We start from the raw sequence: 8,220 nt of genomic DNA on the forward strand, positions 1-8,220 counted from the left end.
AATTTGGCTGTGAGCCAGACTTGATGAAGATTCTGATCAGAGCTCAGAAGACCAGAATGGTGATAGTAATGCAGCCAGCAAAGATCAGCCTCAAGAGATTTCAGTTGGGAATAAGGACTCCCTTGGCAATTGTGTGTTTTATGGTCTGGTGGGAATTTTGTCTAGATTTTGCTCATGTCCTGAGATTTTACTGGAGACTGAGACTATGGGTGGTGGATTAATTAATCTGGCAGAGGAAATTGCAAAGCAGTCTAATGTTCAGGCTGTTGCATGAATACTGCTTGCTGCTTTTACCAGGTTTATACTGAAAATCAGAGGCCAAAAGCCCATTTGAAAAGGGTTTAGTTTTCCCATAAAGGAAGGACCTATAAAGTTAGAGCAGTGCAGAGCTTGGTTGCTGGAAAGATTACCATTAAAAAGAAGCCTAGGTAGCATCCAAAGAAATGAAATATCTAGGAATCAATCTAACAAAGGAAGCCAAAGACCTCTATGCTGAAAACTATAGCACCCTGAAAAAGGAGATTGAGGAGGATATAAGAAAATGGAAAGACATCCCTTCTTTCTGGGTAGGAAGAATCAATATAGTGAAAATAGCCATACTTCCAAAACTGCTATATAGATTTAATGCAATGCCAATTGAAATTCCAACAATATATTTCACAGAGCTAGAGAAAACAATCCAAAAATTCATTTGGAACCAGAAGAGGCCTAGAATAGCAAAAGCAATTCTGGGCAACAGAGACATGGCTGGGGGTATCATAATCCCCAACTTGAAACTATACTACAAAGCTACTGTGATAAAACCAGCATGGTACTGGCAAAGAAACAGACCCGAGGATCAGTGGAATAGATTAGAAGATGCAGAAACAACTTCAGACATGCTCAGCCACCTCATCTTTGACAAAGGAGGCAACCACCCTCATTGGAGGAAAGATAGCCTATTTAATAAATGGTGTTGGAAAAACTGGATTTCAACCTGTCAGAGATTAAAACTAGACCCATATCTATCACCATGCACTAAACTAAGATCGAAGCAGATTAAAGATCTAAATATTAAGACAGAAACACTAAACTTACTGGAAGATAAGGTAGGTAGAACTCTTGAAGATATTAGCATAGGAAAAGACTTTATGAACAAAACCTCAGTAGCATGGGAACTAGTAGAAAGAATCAACAACTGGGATTTCATCTTATGAAAAAGCTTCTGCACTGCAAGAGAAACCACCAACAGAGCTAACAGACAACCTACAATGTGGGAAGAAATTTTTAGCAGCTGTAACTCAGACAAAGGGCTACTATCTAGAATCTATAAAGAACTGAAAAAAATGAGATCCCCCAAATTCAATGTTCAACATCACCGGTCATTCGAGAGATGCAGATGAAAACAACACTGAGATTCCACCTCACCCCAGAAAGAGTGGCTGCTATCAAGAAATTAACCAATAACAAATGCTGGCGGGGGTGTGGGGAGAAAGGAACCCTTCTCCATTGCTGGTGGGAGTGCAGACTGGTGCAACCACTATGGCAATCAGTGTGGAGATACCTCAAAGAACTAGGGCTACAGGTCCCATTTGACCCAGCTATTTCCCTGCTGCATATTTTCCCAAAAGAATTAAAAGAATCATACCACAGCAATATATGCACACGCATGTTTATAGTGGCATAGTTTGTAATAGCTAAAGCTTGGAAACAGCCCAAGTGCCCATCAATTGGAGAGTGGACAAAGAAAATGTGATTTTTTAATAAAATGGAGTATTACTCCGCCATAAAGAATGAGAAACTGGAGTCATTTATAGCTTAATGGATGCATATTGAGGCCATATTCTTAAGTGAAATAAATAGGACACACATGTGTAAATACCGAATAGTTTCTCTAGTGTGAGAAACTGAGAGTGTAATAAGCATTAAAAGGATTAATAACTAATAATTGATACTTTGAAATAGGAAAAGATCCAAAAGGGTAGGGGTGGTGGGAGGAGGTGGGGAAAGGAAACAATGGAAAGGAAAAATTATGAGAAAAGAAAAAAAATGGAAACGAAGTATGTAAATAGGGAAGGGTTTAGGGGTGAAGGGCGCACAGGTAATGGGGAAAAAATAAGAACCAAGATGCATCATGTACAGGTACAAGTACCCAATGATAAATGTAAATGTACCATATACCTAAAGTGTACCAATAAAAGAATTTAAGCAAAAAAAAAAGCCTAGTACTTTGTCACAGGACAACAGAAAAGATGGCTTAAGGACATCATAGCAAGCGGCAAGATTCCATTCTTCCTGGGCTCAGAGTTGCAAAAGTGAAAGATTGCTTTGAGAAGAGTCTCAGGGCACCTGGCTTGAAAAAGGATGCCTAGGAAATTTGCCTAGGATTTGGTTCACTGTGCTCAGTCATCCAGGCACTCAGAGGCCTCCACAGCTATGATTCAAGGGAGTTCGCTAACTGCTTGAATTGGCAGTGGATTTTGCCATTATCCACATGGTACTGGTTTTATAGACATGCAGAATGCATGAGTTATGGGATCATGGAGGCTTCTACCCAGATTTCAGAAAGTCTGGGAGGCCAGGCAGTGTGGCCCAGGTAGGGCACTGTGTGAGGCTGTGAGAAAGAAGCCATGGAAACCCTGGAAAGTTGGAGAAATTAGGAATGTAGAGCTTCTGAGGAAAGCTCCAAGAAATGATCAAAGCCAGCCCAGGAAAAGAGCCATGAGGGCTACAACCACTGGCAATGCCATAGGGGCAGGGACATCCAAGCCATGTGGAATTCATATCTTGCTCAGGGTGCTGGACACAAAGCAATAGGATTTAATGTTTCCCTGATGAATTTTGGTTTTGCTTTGGTCCCATGGGTTTCTGTCTCCCCTTTCCTCCCTTTTGGAATGGGAATGTTTACCTTGTGCAATGCTGGAATTGTTAAAATTTTGGCAACTCATAAAGATGGACTAAATGTATTTTATATAAAGTAATGTCCAACAGTCCTTTGGGAGCCAGGGCAGAATGTTATCATTTAGATTTAAAACGTTCCCTAAAGCAGCCTCAGGCACTCATAGGTGGGGCTTTCAAAGAAGGTGTGGCTTGGTTGGAGGAGGAGGGTCCCTGGGGCATGGCCTGGAAAGCTTTCTAGCTCCTCTGCCCTCTCTGCTTATTGTCCCTTGTGCAGTGAGCAATGTCCCCCCATCATGCCCCTCCACCATGCTGGCAGGCCTTGAAGCAAGCCAACTATGGACTAGACCTCTACAAACTGTGAGCCAAAATAAAACATTTCTCCTCTAAGTTGTGGATGTCAGTATTGTGTCTCAGTGACAAGAAAATAACTAAGACAGATTTTGATTCCAGAGAAGTGCAGCCATTGCTGTGATGCTACCTGAGCACATGGTTCAGAAACCTTTGAACTAGTGCTTGGGAGGATTTGGGAAAGGCTTGGAGATACTGACCAGCTGGAGAAGCAGCCTTAATCTTGATACAAGACTCTGGTCAAAGTTCAGAGACCAGAATGCTGACAAAAACTTAAATGGTAAAGACCAAGCTATGGAGGTTTTAGGTGGGAACAAGGACTCTATAGGCCATGTGTGTTATGCTCTGGCAAAAATTTTGTCTACATTTTGCTTTCCCCTCCCCCAGTACTGGAGATCTAATTTAGGACCTTGCGCTTGTGGTAGCATGGGTACTGTTGGAGGCTTTTATCCAGCTCTACACTGAGGATCAAGAACAAAAACTACAGTTGAGTGATTTTAAAAGTTTTGAGTTTCACCAGAAAAGAAGCTTCTGTGAAGTTGGGGCCTGTAAAGTCTGAGCAGAGGAGAGTTTGGTTGCCGAAAAGGTTAGAAGCCAAGAGGATGCCTTGAGGGTATGGGTGGGATCTGAAATACACCTCCACCCCCATTCAGACTCCAGGGTGGAAAAATGAAAGACTTTGCTTTAAGAGGAGAGCTCTCAAGAAAGGCCACCTATAGACCCATGTTTATAGAGGCACAGTTTGTAGTAGCTAAAGCTTGGAAACAGCCCAAGTGCCCATCAACTGGAAACTGGATAAAGAAGATGCGTTTGTTTTTTTTTTAATAAAATGAAGTACTATTCAGTCATAAAGAACGAGAAACTAGAGTCATTTATAGCTAAATGGATGCATATTGAGGCCATACTATTAAGTGAAATAAATAGGACACACATGTGCAAATACCAAATAGTTTCTCTGGTGTGAGAAATTGAAAGTGTAAATAAGGATTAAAATAATTAAAACGAATAATTGATAATTTGAAATAGGAGGAAAAGGTCCAAAGGTTTAGGGGTGGTGGGAGGGGAAGGGGAAAGGAAAGAAAGGAAAGGAAAAATTATGAGAAAAGAAAAAAAATGGAAACAAAGTCTATGTAAATAGGGAAGGGTGGAGGGGTGAAGGGCACACAGGTAATGGGGGAAAAAGTAAGAACCAAGATACATCATGTACAGGTACAAGCACCCAATGATAAATGTAAACATATTGTATACCTAAAATGTACCAATAAAAGAATTTAAGGGAAAAAAAGAAAGAAAGAAAGAAAGAGGAAACAAAGGAAAAGAAGGAAATAAAAAAAGGAAGGAAAGAGGGAAGGAAAGAGGGAAGGAAAGAAAGAGAAACTAAAAACTAATTTCCACTGTCAGAAAGCAGATCAGGGCTGGAAGTGTGGGTGGCTTAGTGGTAAAGCACTTGCCTAGCATGTACAAGGTCCTAGGTTTGATCCCTTCGCTGCCAGAAAGCAGGCCACTGATTGCCTGGCAGGCGGAGGAGCCATGAGCAGAGGAAGGACAAAGAATTACAAAGGGGCACAAGGAAAATTTGGGGGGCGTGGATACATACATTATCTTGATTGTGTGATGTTTCCACAGTTATATACATTTGTCAAAACCAAATTGTATACTTTGAATATGTCCAATTTATTGTATGTTAATTATACCTCGACAAAACTGTTTTTTTATTCGGAAAAAAAAAAGGTCATCTGGGAAACTGGCCTCCTGGGATTCATTCCCCTGGAAGCCAGGCAGTGTGGCTCTGGGGGGCAGTGTGTGAAGCTCTGAGAGTGAAGGCAAACCTGGACTGGAAACCCCAGAGAGCTGGAGAAGCCAGGAGTGTGGGACATCTGAGGAAAGCTGCGTAGGATGATCAGAGCCAGCTGAAAAGAGAAGCCATGAGGACTATCACCACTGGCAGTGAGACAGGAGTGGCCCACGCAAGCGGCTTGAAGTTCACCTCAGATCCTGACAACTGGCCCCGGGTGCTAGACGTGGAGCTATAGGATTTGATATTTGCTCTGCTGGGTTTCAGCCTTGCTTTGGTCTCATTGGCTTCTACCCCTCTGTTCCTTCCTCATATGGTTTAGGTCTAACTGCTGCCCCAAGCCTCCTGCACTCATAGGTAGGGTTTTTAGAAAGTGATTCGATTATGAGCCAGTGTGTGTAACCGGCTTGTTATTAGGAGGTGGAGTCTGGCTGGAAGAAGTGGGTCACTGAGGGTGTGACCTGGGGGCGGGGGTGCCTCCCTTCCCAGCTTCTCCCTTCCCAGCTTCTCCCTTCGCTCTGCCTCTGCTTCCCAGGTGCCATGCTGTGATCAGCTGTCTTCTGCCATCCCCCGTGCCATGCTATCTGGCCCTGGAGCTGGTGGACTAAAGACTAAAACCTCTACAAATTGTGAGCCAAAATAAAATGTTCCTCCTTTAAGGTGTGGGTGTTGGGTATTACCTCTCACGATAAGAAAGTGACCAAGACACTCACCGGCCAGAAAGCTGTGGTTCCCTTGAGCCCGCTATGCATAATCAGTATGTGAGAATGTCATCTATTTGAAGACATGACCAGAAGAGAAAAAAGGTTAATCTAAGGAATCCAACATGCAAATAATAGGAGTTTTAAAAGACAGAATAGGCAAAATGGTGGTGGGGGGGATCAAAGAAATACCAAGACATTTCTCTAGAATTGAAGGCTGTGAGATTTTAGATTGAAAAAGCTACTATAAATAGCAAAACAAAGCAACCCAAGGCACACAGTCACGACATTTCAGAACACTAGGCTCTCACAGGGTGACATCCCTAAGATAGAGAGACAAAACAGGTCATATCCAAAGGAGTCTAACAGAGTAGCCCCAGAGCAAGAGCATAGCAATGGCAGGTCAGGCCAGGATGGGCTGAGTGGGGCTGGCATTGTTGATCTCTAGTTTTCAAGGCTGATTATTTTCTGGCTAGTTCTTATTTGGGGGGAAACGCGGGTAAATGATTCATGGGCACATACCAAAAAAGACATAAAAGCCAATTTGAAGAGACTCTTACTGGAAAAAACCTGAGATACCGTGAACATCAAATCAAACACTGATAGGAATGGATTATATCTCATGGAAGAGTCTAAACTGAGAGTTAAAAAATACACACTAAGGTTGGATAGGGAAAGCTCTTGTTTACAGATGAATGGCAACTTACAAAAGTGTCAGGAAAGATATACGGCCAGGCAAAGCCTTTGAAAATCTCCATTTCCTCACCACAGCTTTCTCATCTGCAGGACTGACTAGTAAGTATAGAGATTAGGAGATGTATAAAGCACAATTGGCTCATACATGTAATCCTGGCACTGATGGAGGCTGAGACAGGAGGATTCCAAGTTTAAGCCCAGCCTGGGCAACTTAGCAAGATCCTGTCTCAAAGAATAAAAAGGGCTGGCGATGTAGCATATTGGTAGAGTGCCCCTGGGTTGATCCCCAATACCACACACACACACACACACACACACACACAATGGTTGGTGCCATGTAGAGGCTGAAAAGCAGTGGTTACCTCACTGGCTCTGCTGAACTCAGTGTAGAAGGTCAATAAATCCTTGCTGAGCTCAGGCATCCTGACCCAAACCGAGGAGAACTCTTGGTGTGGAGAAAGCAACTTCCATTCAGTGTTGAGACATTTTGAGAGAAACCTCTGCAGTGCCACATCTTTCCCAGCTGGAGCAGATACTCCGGCTCTACATCTGTTCTCTCCAAGCCTCCAGCTCCATCTTCTCAAGACACAGTTCTGGCTACGATGGCCTTCTCCAGAAACCCTTCCCAGGGTGGTCTGACTGCCCGGTCCCACCTTTCTCCCTGCTCCTGTGTGCATCACACCTGGCTCAGACCGCAGACCACATCCCTGTTGCCCCTGCCTGCATCCTTCAAGCCCAGGGCAAACATTCCATCCTAAAGTGAAACTTTTCCCAAACCCTGCAGGCATTGTTACCTACCTCTGTCCCACGGTGCTCCTGACTCACCATGGCTGGGTTTTGTTTTCTGGTCATGAGACAGGAGCTCCTGTGTCCTTGTGTGTTGCCATGGTCTCACTCTGTGCTGGGGACTATCACACTTATCTTCAAATGCACGACTTTGCCTTTATTTCGACTTACACTCACCCGGCCAGAAGTAAAAGGCTGATAGTATCCGGTGGACATTCAATAGAGAAGGTAACAGTCATAATGAGGCTGCTTTTTAAAAAATCTTTTTATACTCAGTAAAATATTTTATTTCATGAAAAATATTGTCCCATTTTCAATAGACTATGGCTAAGAGATATACACTGTATTGCAAAATTTGTTTTTTTCAATTTATAACACACAGTTAACACTTAAATATTTATCTGTATTTTGTGCAAAATTATGTGGCGCATGTTACTCAGAGAAACAAGAGAAGCTGATAGTTTGAAACTCTACTGCTGACCTACATCCCCAGCTCCTTTTTGTAATTTTTAATTTTTTCTTTTGGTTTTTCTTTTTTTTTCCTTTTTCTTTTTTTTTTTTTTTTGGTACCGGGGATCGAACTCTGGACCTTGCGCTTTCGAGGCAGGTGCCGGAACCACTGAGCTAAATCCCTGGCCCCATCTTTCAGTTTGTCTTGAAACAGGGTCTTGCTATGTACTCCAGGCTGGCCTCCTGCCTCAGCTCTCTAGAGCAGTGGGATTACAGTAATGTGCTACCACACCTGGCCCTTTAATTTTTAACTTTAAAACAGAGTCTTCCTAAGTTGCCCAGGCTGACTTCAAATTTGTGACCCTCCTGCCTCAGGCCCCTTACTCACTGGGGTTGTATGTGTGCACCACCACACCGAGCTATCTTTAATCTTTTTAATGGTATTTTAAATCTTTAAGAAAACATATTAATAAGAAAAAATTTATAAGTATCGGAAAAACTGTACATACTCTATTGACAAAGAAAACACTAAAATTGTGTATTTGTTAAGCCTGATTTGATTTT

General features: G+C 42.6%; 1 long non-coding RNA gene across 1 annotated transcript; it reads right to left on the reverse strand.

Annotated features, from left to right (window-relative positions):
• Positions 1 to 4,963: 4,963 nt before the first annotated feature.
• LOC110344163 (uncharacterized) lies at positions 4,964 to 7,377 on the reverse strand. The gene is made up of 4 exons (XR_002386514.2): positions 7,219 to 7,377; positions 6,783 to 6,865; positions 5,737 to 5,797; positions 4,964 to 5,138 (listed from the first exon to the last, which is right to left on the reverse strand). It is a non-coding gene; the product is annotated as an uncharacterized LOC110344163 (long non-coding RNA).
• Between the last annotated feature and the right edge of the window lie 843 nt (positions 7,378 to 8,220).

This window comes from Heterocephalus glaber, unplaced genomic scaffold, assembly GCF_053883595.1.
Source record: "Heterocephalus glaber isolate CG9 unplaced genomic scaffold, H.glaber_assembly_v1.0 deba00001689, whole genome shotgun sequence".
NCBI lineage: Eukaryota > Metazoa > Chordata > Mammalia > Rodentia > Bathyergidae > Heterocephalus > Heterocephalus glaber.